The sequence below is a fragment of the Daphnia pulex genome, chromosome 7 (genome assembly GCF_021134715.1).
Source record: "Daphnia pulex isolate KAP4 chromosome 7, ASM2113471v1".
In the NCBI taxonomy this organism is placed as follows: domain Eukaryota; kingdom Metazoa; phylum Arthropoda; class Branchiopoda; order Diplostraca; family Daphniidae; genus Daphnia; species Daphnia pulex.
In genome coordinates this window covers 2,252,810-2,272,603 of record NC_060023.1, presented here as the reverse complement: position 1 = coordinate 2,272,603, position 19,794 = coordinate 2,252,810, and the positions used below count along the sequence as shown (strand labels likewise).

The window sequence follows — 19,794 nt, the reverse complement described above, 5'->3', positions numbered from 1 at the left end:
TGTTACAAAAATTTGACCCCCACTTCTAGATAACTAGGTAACAGAGTCTTTTAAAAAAATTAAAATGACAAAATATTAATAAAAAAACAGCTTTTAAAACCAAATTTCTGTGTTTAACGACAAGACGTTGAAATTTTGCCTCTATTACGTGACAAAGTCTTGTAGCACCACCCTCCTTGTCACAATCTGAAACAATTAATTCGTCCCCCCCCCACTCCCTCCCCCCTATTGCGTTACATAATTTATGAACGCCTCCTTATAACTTTTTATGTGTGGTTCTCAACAGGGAAGCCAGAGTCTGATAAGGCAGAAGAAGAAGGGAGTGACAGATCCTTTTAAATTCCACCCAGTTTCTGCTAAAAGAGTGCTGAAGCTTTACATGACAATAACTCTGAAGAATCAACGTCAGAACACGAGGCAGAAGAAAGGGCTTAAATGACATCAATAGGCCTACACATGAAACAGCTACTCAAGCGGAAGAAGAGGGTGTGTTGACGCCAAAGTTGGAGAGACAAGAGAAGATTAAACAGCAACTAAAGCCCAAGCTGGAGAGAACAGTTGTGGTGTATAATGGTGACGTTATACGGTAGGTTTTCCTATAACAGATGTGGACATATTGGGTAACGACAATGTATTTATTGCTATACCTGAGTGGAAACTAATGTATGGTTTTTTTTTGTTTACTGTTTTTGGTTTTGGCAATCCAACAATCAGAAAAATCAATGTAAGTAAAGGTTAACGGGGCGAAAATTCTTTTTGAGCTAAAAGTTGGAATGCAGCAGCTGAGAGAATTGTTCATGGAGATGAGAATTAAAATCACTAACAACTTGCCTACCCCAATCAATGGACCGTCATACCCAACTGACGTACGTTGCTGTTGAGTTGCCCGTGACAAGACAACAGTTTTTCCAGAAGCTTGAAGGGCAAAGGAAGAATGATGCTACCCTAAACACTCAAATAAGAAACGCTCTGACCCTGGTTGGTAACAACAAAAACTTAAAGGCCATTTTCTGAAGTGCTCAAGGGTCTGATGTCCAAAGAGCTCAGAATGATCTACGTTTCCTGTAAGGCAACTTAAGTAAAACACGTTTTTTACTGATATGAAAACTATTCCCCCCTTTATTATGGGTAAACTTTTAAAGACATTCCTTAGTGTTTCTACCTTCTTTTATCGTTTTTTTTCTTTTAATTTAGGCATAATTTGGCGTCGTGCCGACTAGACCAGCCAAGAGTTGACAAACGACACCATTCTTAAGGAAATTGGGCCAACCGCTTTCGTTTATCGCTGGAAGAAAGAAACTTACTGCCATATATTCAAAAAGCTGCCGTATAGAAGTTTTAAATGGCAAAAGAACGGCTGGGAACCGTCGACGAAGACGTCATTGAACAAGATGAAAGAACTCGTAATTTTTAGTTGTGAGCTCATACATAGCAACATAACTGTATTGGCTATATCTCTTCTACAATAGGCAATTCAACAGCATTTCTCGGACGAATTTTAATTTTAAAGTTTTCAATAATTGGTTAGCTTTAGTTATCAAACATATAAATTGATTTAAATTGATTGACCTCATACGATTTTAGTGAAGAATTGATAAATATGTTCTGAATGGGGTCTATGCTGGAGTTAATAAGTTATCGCAGCAGTTTTCATTATTGGCACGTGGGTCTGCTTTTGTGTGACTTCTTCTTGTTCGCTATTATTGCAGCAATTAGCTTCAACAGACTTTATTTTGGCCTTTTGATTATTTTATTTTATTAATACCTTATTTGACTCTTTTTATTTCGGGTGGGAAGCGCCTATCAGGCTATCACACCTATCGTTCCGGCGTAGTACGATATAATAAAACCACGCAATTTTAAAATAGCAATTACCGTTCAAGTTTATTTTTTTACTCGGCAATTTTTTTTTTTTCTTTTCTATATATGGTACATTTAAACCTCATCAGAATTTTCCGCGCACCGCCAACTTATTGGATTTGCACGGAATGGCCATTGTTGATAATCTTTTTCATCGTCGCTAAAATCTCGCCTAGTTAGTTTTTATACAAGAGCAGAAACAACAACAAATGTGATTTATAACGCGAATACATGTAAACGCTTTGTTAAAAAGATTCTCCGAAAGAGCAGAATGTTCTGGATATGTAGCCTCCACAGTCCATCTGCCAACGATTTTTGGAAAAAAAAATAACCTAATTTAAGATTATGTACCAAAATTTAACATAAATTAACACAAATTAAAGACCATTTTCGAAAAGTCTTTTTGCGTGCTCCAACAAGGACAGCATTAACACTCTCGATGTTGTATTGCTTTTAACAATAAAAGTCCCCATAAGAGATGATTAGGTGATGAATTAGGCGGACGTTGAGTTGACCACATATAACACACTTGCGGGGATGTCCCGAAAAAAGAAGGAAATAATAAACGATTATCCATTCTAATGCTTCCCCGTACGTTATGACAAGTTATTTTATGGCCAAGATTCCAAAAAATTTCACTCAATGTCATTATTGCAAGTAAACACAAAAAGAGCACACTGAGCAAATGACACTGAAACTACCTCTGATGTTTGTTGCCAGACTTCTAAAAAATATAAGTTATGTTTATTTTCAAAAATTCAATTTTGCTAAAAATATAAAAAATAAAAAAAAGTCTTAATTCATCCATAAGTAATTTTTTGAATATACATTAATAACAACAGAAAAAAATTGTTTAAACTTTGGGACACATAAGTTTGGTTAATAAATGTGATCATGGCATAATTTTAGTATAACTTCATTCTCCTGCCTTTCTTACGCCCGAGAGCCTAAACTTATGCCTTAAAGTTTTCTGAAAACAAAAATTACAATCTTTACAAAATGCTGAAACTGAAGTTTCGGCATAGTTTCGGCATTGGTTTCACATTGGTCGGTAGTGGACCGTGGTCGAGGCGGGAGAGGCATTATAGACTACTTGTGGATTTGATGATTTTCGAGTTGGTGGTATTCCAGACCAGCTATACGGTCGACCCTTGGAAATATTGAAAATATACAAGTTGGTGTCGTTCATTACTCTTTTTCTACGTCTTAAAGTGTTTTTTTACCGCAGCTCCCATATAGCCTGCTATTCATTGCAAATTCATTTCTAAATAAAAAAAGGAACAAAATGTTTGGAAAAGTATATAAAATCAAAGAACAAAGCAATATACTGGTGTACTGGTGTAGCTGTAGCCAAATTTGTCGAAGATCATAGCAAAAAGGAATTCTTCTTTTTTTTCTTTTTTTGGCCCTATTCGTAGCCTGATTAAAATGATTAGTCTGACTTTGAATCAAGTTATGTTTGTCTGATTAATTAAAAGATATTATAGGGGATTTCTTGTTACAAGAGACATATTCCTTTACCTAAGAGAATTGGTGGACGATAAAAGAAGGTAGTAATTTAAACCAAATATAACTGCTACTGTTTGCAATTTCCATGTATTTTTTTTTGTTTTGGGAAATATTCGATCATATTGGGTTCAACATTCAATTACGATTTTTTGCTTAAATTGCTGGAAAAGGAATTGCTCTTTTCTTACCAAACGCCATAACATCTAGTTGCAACATTGGCGAAGATGAAAACAAAAAATACACTTCAGTAACACATCTAGTTAAATAGGAATAAAGAGGAGGGGGATTTTTAAAGCATTGGCTTCTTTGCAAAATTCAAGTTGAAAAAGTCAAAAATAGATTTGCGCACGATTTCGAAAAACGTTGAATAATCGCCAACCTCTTTGAAAGCAGATTGATTTATTTTGCTCCCCTATTCATCTTGATCCTTTATTTCAAATAATGCTTTCTGGTGAAGATAAAAATTGGTCCAAAGCTCATTTAAAGTCAGTATGGTTTCAAATTATGTCAATAGCCGAAAATAGACACCCAGAATGTGACTAAGTAGCGGTTCCTGTTCTTCCAATTGAAAATATGGAAGATTATCTAGACCGCATATTTAAAAAAAAGTCTTCGTTCTAATTGAACACCAGGATTTTCTTCAAGAAACCACAGCACTCAATTTATTGAATCTTTTCATTCCATTCCATTACTTCAGAAGAATGGAAAACAATTTGAATGGTGGGAGAAAATGAAAATGGAAATGCCTGAGATTTATTTACTCGCAAAATTAGTGACCGCTCCCTGTAACACAAGTCAGCGTTGAGAGGTCCTTTCCTGGACTAAAGATGTTTTCGTCTCCTTATCGCTATAACATTGATTCTTCTCTATTAGAAGACATCCTTGTTGTTCTAGAAAATTTCTTGTTCGAGAAGTCCAAAACCGCATAGGAATTTAATAAAATTTTGGAATCTATTTTGTTCATAAATTAATTCGTCGATGAACGTTTTATTCAGAACGTTTTTACTGACTGTAAAGTTTTAGCTTAATTTCCCAGCTGGCATTGACTTTGCCGGCCCGTTTCTTGTCCGCACTCTACCTGGCAAATGGGATTCGAAGGATTATATTTACCTTTCCACATGCATCACGTCTCGTGCTATCTATCTTGAGTTATAGTAGAAGAACTCACAGTTGTTTTATATTGGCTTTCAGGAACTTAATCCCCCATCACTGCATGCCAAAAATTATATTATCAGACAACGCTATACAAACAACATTTGAGTTCGCCACTCGTAGCTTCAAGAAGCTCCTCGAAAGCCTGGAAGTCACTAAACAATAGTGCTATTATACATATAGGATGTTTATGTAAGGCACCGCTTACCGTGATTTGACAAGACGGGTTTGGAGCAGTAGACTGAATGTATTGACTTCTAGTCAACAGGAGTGGAGTACAAGAAGAGAGAGAAAACACATTTAAGATACAACTTATATAGGAGGGTTAATTGGCGGGATTGTGTGATCCCGCTTGATCGTCATGTCGATTGAGCTGGACCGGTGAGTTGGTTGAGCTGGACCGGTGTCTGGGTCAGCGTGCTTAGTCGGCGTGACGTCATGGGTGTGACGTATGCCACTGGTGTCGACGTCATGGCTGTGACGTAGACGGTGGTGGTGGCCATCTCTGAAAGGGCGGGCATTACCATCCACATAGTTTGTTTGTTTTATACTTCGATTTTAAAATGAAACCATCGCTTGATAAAATTGAGAAACAAAAATTATTTTTGTTTCTAACAGAACATTTGGGAAAATCGCACTCCCTAGAAAAAAAACTATGTGAATCTCAAAGTATATGGCATGTATTTTTTTTAATTAAGTGTAACATATCTTGTTAAAAGCTAATTTTTTTATAAATAGGAGATAATGTTACAAAAACATAACAAACAACAAACAACGCAAATTATTAATTTCATTTTTAATTTAACAAAAAAAGTACTACAAACAGTTATATAATTTTCGTTGAACTAAAGGGGATTTTCACTGCTCATCATGAGTATGCATTAATACGATTTATTATAAACATAATTGTTGCGTTGTATTATTTTTACTTTTGTATAAAAAATATTAATCATCATTTCAGGGATATGCCAACATTGAAAACACATGTTCAAGTTGTTATGTCTTTATTTGGATCTAGAGAAAATGGACTTGCCAGCTACAAGGGCATCATTTTTCCATAAAAAAGATTAAATGAGCGTGAGCACACACAAATTGCTGATAATGTACAACAAACAATCAGTGTGATTCATCCAACTTTGGATACAGTAACATTACTGACTTCCAATATACAATCAATATCCTGTAAAACGTCAAATTTGGTAACAGAATTTAAAAATTATATAACAAATTTCAATTACAATGGTAAATGTTATTTGATTTTTTATATTATAAAACTGTTGAACGATTTTGCAATATTTGTATACCAAAAACAAATTAAATTTTTCTCTACTGCTGATGCAGACGAAATGTGCAAAATTATATAATAATAATCATTTGACTATAGCAAGAAAAGTTAAAACGTTTTCGATGGATGAAACCGATGTACTCGTTCAATGAAACTCACTTTTGCTAGAATTTATTCAGCCCCAAATCAAAATCTGACTCGTTTGTTAAGTCCAGCAGTCTCGGTTTCCCCTTCGTAGCAGAAATAATCCTGTTCTGCCTCTATTCTCAAACTCATAAAATCTTGCTTTGCCTGGCGGTATGGTTCTGACGTAAGGGGTGGAGCTATTCAATGGGAAACGTATACACTATCCATGCAAAGCAAAGTTACAGGAGCTCACCGAAAGGAGAACTACAAACGAATGGAAGGGGAGGGGGAAACGTCGACTGCTGGACTTTACACAGGAGTAAGACATCTGACATCTCTCTGGTTCATGACTCTGGTGAAACTATCTTGTCCAACCATTTCACTTTCTCCATTCGATATAAATGAACTTATTTTTGGACAAAAGAACTCAAGAACCCTAAAACAACGCCAGTCAGCACAGCTCGCTCGAATACGGCTTTTGCTTTAACCATGATGATTTTGACAAAATAAAATTTCTAAGATAGGTACCCAACACACTCAAAGCTTACTGTCGCACCTTCATGGAGTATTCCTCTCTTTGTCTCGTATGGAAACATTTTACAGATGGCTCTTGCTATTTTCTTTAACAACTGTTGAAGGTATAACAGCCTCCCTAGCTCTATTTCCAGTTTACAATCCTCCCTTCTCATATTCATACCACTCTTCATTAAAGGAGCTGCTTGCCTTAAGTGTCCCTAGATCTTCAATAATGGTGTTTTCACCTATTAGATTAAGAATTGATTCTTCCATCTGCCTCATGTACGAAAGACCATAAATTTGTTGGTTGGCTCATCGCAATCAAAATAATGTCGCCTGGCCTGTAGGCATTGACGATTGGATCTTGCAGTAGGTTGGGTGTCGCTACGTCCTTTTCCTGCACGGGTGTTGGATGCGTTCGCGAACTCCCCGACAACTTGTATTTCTTTGGAGTATCCGAAACGATTACAATGCCCATATCAGTAAGGATTTCTGGCAAACGAAAATAAGAAAATTTAGACAAACACAACAAATAACTGTGAAAGAAACAAAAAATACCTCTCATTCTATTTCATGGCATGCAGGAAATTGTAAAACAACTCAGGACCCAGTTTATCATTTTCAACTGGTTTCCAAGAAAAAAGGAATTAGAGTACAACTAGAGTAAAAGAAGGGAACTAGAGCGAAAACATTTCGACATTGATTGAAAATATGAAACTGAAAAAAGCATATTTTTTTTTGTTGGTCGACATCTCTAGTGGTTTTTCTTTTTTTTCTCCTCTTCTTTGTGTTGATTGCCTTCGATTAATTGAAATTTCTAGAAGAGGTGGCATCAATTTCAAGATTTTTCTGATAATCTTGTCCTGATGCGTATTATATCTTTCAGAAATAGCAGAAGGTTCAGCAGAAGGTCCAGCAGCAGGCCCAGTACCAGTTGTAGTACCACCAGCAGTTCTAGCAGCACCTGTAACTCCCTTCTTTAGCTGAACAGCAGTCATGAACTGGCGAAGTGGCCTTGCCAGTTGAGCAGCAACCAAAATATCATGAACACAACATTTTTTCACCCCTTTCCACAAAGTCTTCTTTTAGTGAATAACAAAGTGTGTTATGTTATTACGTCATGTAAGACAGTTGAAATGCGACATTAACACTCGTAGCAAGTCGCGTTTTTCGAATACTCCAATTTTTACACGCGTCGATTGCACGACGCGCAAATAAGTCCATCGTTTACGAAAAACGGCACTAGTCTCACCATGCTTGTAGCGGAAAGGACTTTGGCAATACCGAGGCTTTTAGAAACTTGCCTAAAATTAAATACAGCGAAAAAGTTGTTGACGCATGTAGTGCGAAACAATTAATACCTTTCCGACTTTCAGACGGAGTGGCGTTTTCTCTCGAAGCGTGGCCCCTGGTATAGTTGCTTTTGGGAAAGCCTCGTCAGTCTAACCAAAGAATCCCCAAGTAGCTTGGCCGCACAAAACTCAAATTTATGATTTCCACACTATCGTCACCAAACTTAAGGCCAATTTCAATGACCACCCGTTAACGTATGTGAAGTCAGATTTAAATTAACCTCAAGCTCTCACACCATCTCACCTGCTGTACGAGGATCGTCTTACTCCACTCTTACATCATCCAGCTGTCGAAGAAGGGCTGCTAGATCCCACCTTCGGTGAAAAGCCTTCTCATCTTTCAACATGTTTGGCATTCACCATATAATTCTTTAATCTTTCTGGTCCCGTTGGCAAAAGAACTATTAAACCAGTCTTAAGGAACGCCAAATTTCTTGCAAGAAAGGTTTCTCCCACCATCAAGGTTGGCGACGTTGTTCTTGTTCACAACGAAAGACCTAGAAGGAACTGGAAGCTAGCCATGATTGAAAGCCTTACCGCCAGCGCGTACGAGGAAACCCGAGCAGCCCAAATTCGTACCGCGAAAAGAAAAATAAATCGTTTCGTAAAAACACTATATCCGCTGGAGGTTACAGAGACGCTCCAAGCCCCTTCAAACACTCAAACCCCTCCCAAATCGAACATTTCACATTCTACAAGATATCCGATATAAAGCACCTATCATTGCCGAACAACGGATCTAGGACTCGGTGGAAGTACAAACAATTCCGGGCTGGGAGTGTGTCGGAATTTATCACCCCCAATTTGTCAACACTGTTTTTCTCCCACCGTAGCCATCGAATTTGACGGAAAGGCTCAAGACAAAATCTTCGTCCACGAAATGGCCTTCAGACCCCGAAATCGTATATCCATGCCCACCTAGGTGCTCCAACAAATTTTAACTGCACCACAAAACCAAAAACTATAAACCCACTTGACACAAAAATGCAGTTATAACGTCATCTCTTTCGAACATGAATGATAAGTTTCCTTTGATCACACCTGTATATAAAATAAAATGTAATTTTTTTTACGTGTTAAATCAATCGTTAATAAATCATACCTGTATCATATGACTGTAAAAATGGGGAAACTCAAATTTAGAAATAGGAATAAAATCTTCAATCTAAAAATAATTTAGCAAAAAAATACGTAATAACTAATAAGATAGCCCTTTTTTAAATGTAGCCCTTGGATTTTTTCAGGAAAAAATACAAAATTTCTTTTAAATCTGGGGTAATGAAATTTTAATAATTATTCATTTTGGACTAATTTTAGAGCCATCGTACAAATTTACCAAGTACGGGAATTATTCTGCAAGTTTTAAGACCAATTGCCACATTCTAAAAATGTATTTCCACTGACAAAAAAACATAATTTTACGATGTTAAATCAATCTTTAATAATACCCGTAGTGACTGTAAAACAAATTTGGACACTCAAATTTAGAACAAGGAATCCGATCTTCGAAAGTTGGCATAATTCTCCTTAGTATCATCATGTTCAGTATCGAAGCTCAATCCGCAACGGCCCCAGATTAAATTTAAAAAATTCGTAACTAGATGGCCCCTCGGATTTTTTTTGCAGGAAAAAGTATAAATTTGTTCTTAAATCAGGAGTAATGGCTGTCCTAGAAAGCAACCGTTCTCTTCCAACTTACCTCGTTAAACGTAAAAAAATTCCTAAAAATAAAGAATCGTTTTAATTTATACACTAGCAAATTAAAAAATGGTGTGTAGATTATGCAGCGTATAACAAAATATTTAACATGATTACGTTGAATTGGATCCATACCTCATAGGAGACGAGGATTACTTGGGCGACATGGATTTTATAATACTGTTATATTTTAAATTTGCCATTTTACTCTTGTCGTGTTATGAGAGATTTAATTATGAGAATTGAAATGTTAAATTAAAGAATGAACCCATCACAGAATTATTCCTGTTGCGGTATGTTCAGCATCTCTGCCGCGACGACGTTTTTGTCAATTTTTATTGTATTTCTCTCACCTGGTTAAAAATGCCGTTTTTTAATAATTTTTTGAATAAAATAATTTCAAACCCTACCTTAAGTAATGTATTTTTTTTAATTGCAGAGGCGTTATCAATATTGATAGTTGCCTCTTTATTGTATTTCCAGGGAAAAAAGAAAACAAAGAAAATAATATTATGGCATAGAGAGTAGACTAGGGTACAGTGATGGTCATATTTGGAGTAGAACAAAGCAAAAACACAAATTTCATAACACATTAAGTAATGTATGAAGAACGATGAAAACATCAAAGATGGACCAAACCACCAGTTCCCAAGCAATTCCGATAAAAGGGAGAACACGACGTCGAAAAACTGGTCAAACAGGGGCCTCTGAGATTGTGTTTCTGGGAACCGTTTTTCACAACACCTGCACAAATCACGTACTTGTTGACTCATGATATTTAGAAATGTTCTTTTCACGGTGTTTGTTAAATATTATGCCAACACCTGCTTTCATAATCCGATTCTTATATAAAAGATTAAATTTATTATCTTAATGTAAAATAAAATTTAAAAAAAATGAAATTACCATCAAACCGAATTAACATATGTTTTCGTCATGTAACTCCATCGAAGGGATAGGTAATTTTGGGATTGCTACCGCCGTCTTCGTGGAATTATTCTCCGCTCTGCGTTCGTGTGGCTGATCAACATATTGTCACGGGAGTTTTTATTCCGACTACACAACTCGGCGAGATTGGTACACAATAGGGGAAAAGCAACTCGATGCTGGTCGAAAACACAGTCAAGGAGCCTAATCGCCACTACTGGCACAATAACCAGTAGATTAATATACGCTTTACACACTAGAAAAGAGAACTGAGTCGAACAAAAGGAGAAGCGGGTGCGCTCTTGTGAGTCTGAGACGGATCTGCCGCCCGAGAGACTCCAGCGTAAAAAGAAAGACAACCCACGAAAACAATCCCCGGAAAACAAACAACAAACAATACCAAGAAGCGATGACCAACACACAGAGCAACAGTGCCGGTCCTTATAGTATTAATCACCTCCTTGGGGAACAGTTTAAAAATTTTGATTCTAAATTCCTTTGTCTCTCTACCAAATATCCTGATCATCATTATTATATGATACAACACAATTTTTCAACTTTTAATTCTGTGAAAAAATGTTCAAAACCCTTTAGAAAAAAAACGTCTGACATAACGATATTATTTATAAATGTGTAAGTCAAAAGAACGTCTGTAATGTAGTTCCTTGATATCAATGGGATGCTAATTTAAGACAAGAGAATCATTCCTAAACATATACAGAGGATATCCTTTCAATGAAAAGATAAATGCACAATGTTTGGTGCTGATTTCGCTTTCAAGGGATTTGCAGCGGATATCACATGAGGACGAAATCAATTCCAAATCTTTTAATCCTAGTTTAAATACTCAAAACATAGGATAAGAGTCCTTTTTCCAATGAAGGCCATGGTCAAAAACATTTTGAATGTCTAAACGCTGTCTGACTAGGAAAAGACAAAGATAGGACAAGGACATATTGGATATCCATAGATATTGGATATCCATGGGGCGATAGGTGTTGTAAGAGCACTGATCAAATGAATGTTTTGGTTACAATGTCGAAGTGTCTTCAACGCCAAGCAAAGGAAAGTGACATTATGCTGCAGATCTGAGATCGGTACTAGAGAATAATTAGTTAATTACTGAAGGAAAATAAATTATTATTTAGTTTTATTGATAAAGTTGATGAACCCACCAATTCATATTTTGTGAAAGACATGTTAACGTACAATTTTGTGTCTGTATTTCTACATACCAGAAACATTTAACGAAATGTGCAGATTTTTTCAAAACTGTTATTGGTTGTGTAACAACTAGAGCTGCCTGACTAATTCACAGCAAGTCACTATACAGCCATGGTTGTCCTGTCCAGGTGGCACCCGACTATCGTTCAAATGTCGTTAATGTGTTGTGATTCAGTGATGTACCTAGAAGAAAAGTATGTCGTGTAGACATCGGAAATGACACACATGATTCCGACATAGTTCTGCTATGTCTGTGTCCCTTATATTTTTGTGTAAGAAATTAATATAAAAAGGAAACAAAAGTGTGTCTCCAGTACGGTTTAAATCTAAGACCTAAAGAACCCCAAGCTGGTACACAAATGAGTAAAACTTAAAATGAATTATATATAGTTGTAGATTCAATATATACAGTCATACTTGAAAGTTTCTTTAGCAGGCTAATGGCTATATATGTTTCAATTTTAAATTGACGGAAGTTATACTGAAAAGCACACCTTTCCCCCTTTTTGGATTTATTTTGTGCTTTTCCATTCTTTTCTTCTCCCCCTTTTTTTCTTTCAACTTTCCCACCAGAAAGAACAAAAATTAGAGGTTAAGTGATCTTCCTATGCTATACCCTCCGTCAATTGAAAATTAAAACAAATAGAGCCATTTGCCTGCTAAAGAAACTTTCAAGCATGACTGTATATTTATAGGAAAACCTGAACTTAACACTGATGTTGTATGCTACATGCTAAGTAGGCCCATATAGTGTTAATTGATCACAGCAATAGTATTATTCATCCAATATATTCTATTAATTGTCTATAATAGCAACAGTTGTGTAACCTAGTTCCCTACATACAAAATTATTATAAAAACTCATTTACTAAATCTAAAGGTTTACAAATATCTATAAGTTCCAAGCCCAGCGAAGAAAAACAATTACGAAAATCGTGCATTATTATCCTCGAAATCAAATTAGAGGTTTAAAAACTACCAATTTGTCTCTTTCGGTTACTTTTAAATTTTTAATCACCGTTTTCCAAATTTTGGTACCTATCCTTGATTTTCATTGATACCAAACTACTGATAATCGGTAACCTTTTTAACAGTGATGATGATGCCGAAATAGAATATGTAATAATTCCTTTACTTCATCAAATGTTATAATTTTTTATGATACTTGTTTTTGCTGGTTGTCTTTGTTTTTTAACTGATTGCTCAAATGTACCAGCAGAAAACATTGAATACCAACAAAACAATTTCAAATGTCATTTTGTTACCGCTACTTTGGAAGAAACGATTGAAAACGATTGAAAACCTTTTGCTAGCAGAAGCATAGGCAAACGTAAAGAAAATTAAAAAACAAGCTATATTTGCAAAGCTGAAATCAACCATTGTTATTCCCTATTTTTTCCCCTTTGTTTATTACTTCAATTTGAAACCTTGATCGCCAGTTTGAATTAAATATTTGTATTTGTTATTTAGCAAGGCCTCAATTCCCCGGTTGGTAGGTAACATCGAGATGAAATTTATGTATTTTTTATTGAGTCACAGCTTTTTATTAATATATTGTCATCGCTTCTTACGGCGGAAAGAAATTGTGTTTCGCTAGAATCCATTCTGATGATTTACGATTGCAGCCATTCTTTCAGCAATGACATCTCAGTTTTCAAATTGCCATCAGGTAAGGGCGTGCTACTTTTATCACTGACAAGAAAACATAAGTCAGATTTTTTAAATATTTATAAATGTTATCATTAAAAAAAAAACATTAAATGCTTTACACATAATATGAGCCATAATTTTTTTTCGGTTAAATATTTTTAGGTCTTAAAATCCTTGGGGAAATAATAATAGAAGACCTTGCGTTCGAAGCAGATGCTGTGGACGCCATTGACTTTTCTTTTCATACGTGCAAAGATTTTGGTTCGACCAAATTGGACCTTATCGATTTCGAAATCAAAATGATCATAGACTAACCAACAATCATCTGGAATTATACAACCGAAAATTGAATCAAAGAATGCATGGATGTCGCTTGAATTGATTCTGGATTTTTTCCTGTAAGTAAATACATTTTTAGCGTCGTCAATCAAAATTAATAAACAAATTAGAAACACTGTATTTTATTTCTACATTGAAATAAAAACTCTACAAAAAATTGAGGCAGCTTAACCTGTGAATTTTAACCATGCTACCCGTGGAGATGTGAGCGGTGTCCGATAACAAGCACGCATCTTCTAGGATACGGCAAAAAGAAATCGGATGAATTAATTCCAGAATTTCTAGAGGTTTCCTTCAAAAGAATTTGAATCAGACTTAACAAATGACAGAATCCAGGTATAAGGGCTTTTGAATAGAAAATAAATATTTTAAAGTGGGCACACATTTTATGGTTCTCTTTTTCAGGACCATCAACTACAAATACAACTCAATGCCATGTTTCAACGGGCTTTAGACCAAGAAGGTTACGCACCACCTTTACTCGTTGTTGATTAGCCTGCATATTTGTCGAAATCAACCATAACATATCAGAAGGCGTGGAAGAAAAAGTTTAAACACCTACAGTTTTACCAACAGTTCAAGAACACTTTCGGTATACTGCATACGGAAAATTTGCATAAATTAGCAAGTGAGCTTTATTATCTGTGCTAATCTCAAAATTTTTACTCGTCGAAAGAACCTAATGACATCGCCGGGGGCAACCTATTATTCAAGAAGAACTCCACAACTTTCGCGAAAGACAGGATATCGGAAATTCACCCCTTGATGAAGTTGTTACGGAAGAACAAAATCCAATTCAAGAGCTTCCAAATCAAAAAGTTTAACAAGATATAGTGTTGTCGCAACTAGATCCAATTTCTAGTACAGCGCTTACATCCCCCCAACGTATAGAAAACAGGCCAGTTTCCCTCAGATTTAATTAAGTGTCTTGGAGCCATACCGAGCGGTTGGTTTAGAGTAGTAGCTTTTATTCGACCAAGAATTATGATTGTGATTTCTTCTGTCTAGAGCCGATAATCTAGTACTGACTGCTTGGAGGCTCCAATCTCGTACCGATGATCCTGTACCGTTACCAAGGTATGAGATCACCAATATTTACATTGCGTAATATGTCATCATATAGATCACCTCGTGTATTGCAGTAACTCTTTCTGTTTAGAATGCCTCACTACACTTCGATTTCAAAATCAGGGAATCCCTCTGTTTGTCCAAGAGGTAGAGTTCCTTTCAATGATTTTTTTTTATTAACTGGACGCCATTTTTGTTCCTTTTGATTTATTTCTACTTATACCTGAGTTACGGCCTGCCTAAATGTATACTTAAGTAAATTAGTTCGATTTTTTTCCTAAATCCTAATTTCTGGTGTGGAAGTGATAATGGCGATGATCGGGACGATGATGAAACGAACCTTATTTTATTTTAGAAAATTACGAGGATCGTGACTGGGCGGATTGTGGGTTTGGAACTCGGACAGGTGATGATAAAATTTGGGAACGAGTCGGAATATGATTCGAAAGACTACTAATTGGGACGATGATATGAACGATGAAGACGAAGGTGACGATGAAGATAAAATCATTTTAAGGATGACGGGGGTAATGGGGCAAAAGGGAAAAAATGAAGTAGAATATGGAGTTAATAAAGTCAATAAAGAGAAAGTAGAAAGTGAGGTAAAAAGAGGAGGATTCAATTCAATGTATGGCAACGTTCGCTCCATTTGTTTACAAAATAGCCATTGTGTCTGCTGCTAGTTGTTTCTACTGCAAACATGGATATCCCAAACAACTTTATCGGTGAATTTGTTGACGATTAAGCTAATATTTCGGACAAAGTTCAGTGTCAAGTAATGAAGAAATAATAAAAATTTTGCCATTGATTTCTTTGCGTTGATCTTGCCAATCATTAATTATATTTGCACACGCACTGCGAACAAAAAAGACAATAATGAGAATCGAATGCGGATTAAAGATAATGTCTTTCAGGTCTTTTTGGATTCCGGCAGCAGTCATTGGATTTTTCTACTTATCACGCACCTCCATGGCAGCAGAGAGTAATCGCAAGCGTGTCTCCAACATGCGGGCATGGCCAGCCGTCTCACTTTTAGAACAAAGCTTGAATTAAGTAGTGTTCTTGGTCTCCCTGAGGGTTTTGAAATTGCGTTTCGGAATGTTATTCAAAATAGAATGAATAAGGGACGAATTCGTCGCAGGGGTCGTTTGGCCACTGGAATAAACGGAAATGGCGCAAGATGAACGCATTAGCGTATTCTTTTTGGCCCATAAATCGAAAGACTCTTCCGGCGTAGTGTTGGCTAGAGCGTTGTTGATAGTTGGACGAAATTATTCTTCTTCATCAGAAAATCTTGGCCCATCTCCATCGTTACTCTTATCAGCCACCATATGGCTAAAAAATGAATCAATGGATGTATAAATCATGTTTTAAAATCATTTCTGAATGATAATATATACTAAAAATCCTCCGACTACTCATAAACCATTTGAATAAGGTCAGTTTTATCATTTTCATCTGGCTGCCTGCCCAACATGTTCTCAAACACTTCCTTCTCTGGATCATTGAGCAATTCATCAGCTGCTTCGGTGTCCATTGCGCCCTGTTATACAATTTTTTATTATATTAGTCAATATTTATTATCTTCGATTGAGGAATTGAATCATTCCAATTAATTGACAATGGGATTCTAATTCGCGGAATTGAATCAGGGATACAATCCAGTGGTTGCTGCGACACAAGGATTGTCCATGCCCAAATATTGCTCCTAATACTTTTGGTGCAAAGGATTCAGTGGGACAGTTTATGGGCCACCACTTGTTGATATCAAAATGAAACAAATGGCTATAAAATAGCTACGATATTTAGATTGTTATGGGTGAAATGGAGAGGCTACCTTTCTCGCTCAATGCAGCCCTATGACTGTGAATTATGTGACAGGCTTCTTGCTCAAAATTGCCAAACTTCTTCTTTACAGCATCAGGAAATTTTGGTGGACAATCCGGATGCTCCGACACAGTGAACTCTGCAATTTCCACCAAATCTTGTTTGCGAGTTTATTTCGTGACAACCGGACAGAAAGCTCCGGAAGTGGTATCCTATAATATAAATCTCTGCTTAGTTTGAATTTATACACACAAATAAACCAGATTTTTACCTTGTCAAGTGTTATTTTCAAAGTCAAGTGCGAAGTTCAGAATTCGACCGATTCAAGCGTAAAGAAACTACCAAAAGATACCGCAAAGTTGAGTCATATCCATCCGATTCATTGACGGGGTCTCAACTGAAAGTGACCTTTTCTATACCTAAGGTGACTGCAGAAGTGTACGGGACGTCAACACCCAAAATTCTCAAAAATCCGAAGGTGACTGAAGTTCAGGGCATGGAGAAAAATGTCAGAACTCTAACAAACAACCAGAATATCTCTAGAAGATTTGCAGTGCCCGTAGGAACAAGGAAGTAACAGACACAATTGAGTTTTCACTCAGGCGAAGCTTAGTCTTACTTTACGGGGAAGATAAGTTTCACTGGATTGGATTTTTAGGTTGTATGAGCTTGGATTGGCGTCGTGGATAACTTATCGGAGACTTGGATTTGGAGAAGGATTGGCTGTTAGAGTTTTGGTTTGCAAAATTTGCATTTTTTTCCTTTCTTTTTAAAAGCGTCAAAGGGCATGACTGTACATAAAATGAAATTCATCAAAATCAAATCATCATACTTGTAATTCATTGCCGTTATATCTTCTCTAGCTTCAGCAGCGATAACCGCTGAGTTCGCACAGTTATTCGCCATCTATTTCTCCACTGTTGCTATAGTCTATTACAAATATAGCCATTGGTAAAGAAACACCAATCAACTCTGAAATAAAAAGTGGAAAAATTGTAAAAAACCAAACGAACTTCGGATAGCCACAGAACTATTTGAAATTGACAAAGTTTTCGTGTAAAAACACGATATGTCTATTTGAAATCCTCATTGGTCTAAGGGGCGTAGTTCCTGAGGGCCTGAGATGACTGCCATTGCTACCATTGCTACACTGCTTTGAATCAGATGTAGGTCAACACCTATATGGATCCAGATCTCGCCACTTGAACGGCAATCACAATAACCCTTCTGTCGCTAGTTAGCGACCTCGAGTAATGAGATAATTGCCTACAAGTGGCTCGACCTGGATTCATATAGGTGACTTTACAGCATACAGAAATGATGGTCTAACGACCCATATGCAAAGCGCTTGCTACCGATACACACGCAGTTGAGCAATGGTAAAAACCTGTAAATGTGGGTTCCCATTTCCAGCTGATAAGATGCTGATAAGATAGCGTCCGTTGGCAAACCCCGATTTCCCGAAAGCAAGATTCTATCGTTAGGACCCAAGGAGATTATATAATTTATAACTATAAGTTTACATCCCAAAAACCTGCATACTTTGGGGCGGCGGCTTTTTGTTGTAGGCTCCTTTTATTAATTTAACCACGAGAGGGTGTTTACCTATGTCAACGCCGTCGATCTTACCCAAAGTAGAGAAAGCAAAGAGTGGGAGACGTTAACCGTCCTATAGGCTTTCCCCTCGCCCACCAGCCATGACAAAAATTCCAGTGCCTTAAATAAAAGTGGAGAAATGGGATCCACTCCTTGTCGAATATACCAACTATACCAACCTCTCCAAGCGGATTGGTAAGCAGCTGATGTGGAGTTGCTTACTCCGCCCAGGATAAGTTTGACCACTTGGTCGCAAAGGCCGCTGCTTTCCATTTGATTCATGACAACCGCCAGGCGATTAGCAGGATCGATTACGCAAGCGGATGTTGTTGGCCCTGAACCCCAACACAAACACAAACGAACACCTGAAGCCCAACAGAAGCTTCTCCCTCGGAAGAATCAACGCTAGTTCGCACGTCAGCTCCAGTGGCGACAATGAACATGACTGTGCCGACCAATAAGGGGTCACCAGCGACAGCTCTGCCTGCTCCCTCCATATCTTGGTCAGACATTTCTGAATCAAACAAAATGGCGGGAATGCGTATGTCTACTGATAACGCGTACGGATGACAGTTAACGGATCGGTCCATCTGTCTGTTCCATAACGAGGCAAACAGGTCCACCTTGAGGCTCAAACGAGTTCTTAGGTGTTCTAATACGGCTGGACTCATCATCCAGTTGCTGAGTCCGGCGGGGCTCTTGACAGGCAATCTGCATGTATATTTTAGGAACCGGGAAGATAAACGACATTAATAGCAATCGACTGCGATTCACTCCACGAAACGATCTCTGCGCTAATCCGGTACAGGGCCTTCGACCTTGATCCGCCTGACTTGTTCACGGGCTGCAAGCAGCTCCAACTTATTGATGTGGCGATATCGATCCCGGCCAGTTCAAGGCCCTTTTTCCAACGCGTCATTTAGGGACGCGCTCCATCCTGAGAGGGAGGCGTCGGAAAAAAATTATGAGATCCGGCTTTTAAGTAGAAAGAGGCGTACCATTCGCCGATTCAACATTGGATGCCCACCAATCCAAATAAAAATTAGATTCTCTGTCTAGAAAAATAAGGGCCGACAGATCCCTATCAGCACGAGCCGATTCCCTAAAAAAATGCCGCTGTATGCACTGATAATGGCCATGTGGGAAGGGAATCGCTTGAATCACCTGGGCCAGATTACCCAAAATTGTCGACACTTCTCTTAGAGAAACCGCTTTCGCAACCCATGCCTTGCGACAAATTTCAATAATCTGTAAAAGTCGGTCTTGTGGGGCAAAAGGGAGAGCGATAAGAATGTCGTATTTAACTCGAGCGGCAAACGTACACTGGTCATCAGTAAGGGGAGATTCATCTCGTCCACCCAGAAAAGGGGGAGGGGGAGGGAGAAGACGGGAGGAATAGGGTGAATGGCAGCATTGCCCAACCGTTTCACAAAATTCGGCCCTTCCTGACAAAACAAGATCTTCTGATTTTAACAGATTGTCTAGATTTTGGGACAGGTAATCACAACAAACTGCACATGAGGAGAGCCAATTAAATGGGGAAAGCGACACACACAGAACTGAATTTTTGAATGAGATCACGTAACGATTAAACGGAGACGGGCGATCAGGAAGGTTTCGACAATAAAGTAGAAAAAGACATTCAAACGAACAAGTTGATACGAG

General features: G+C 37.4%; 1 pseudogene; it reads right to left on the bottom strand.

The window, feature by feature from the left end:
* Nucleotides 1–18,641, bottom strand: part of LOC124197740 — a 28,523-nt pseudogene extending 9,882 nt beyond the window's left edge.
* Between the last annotated feature and the right edge of the window lie 1,153 nt (nt 18,642–19,794).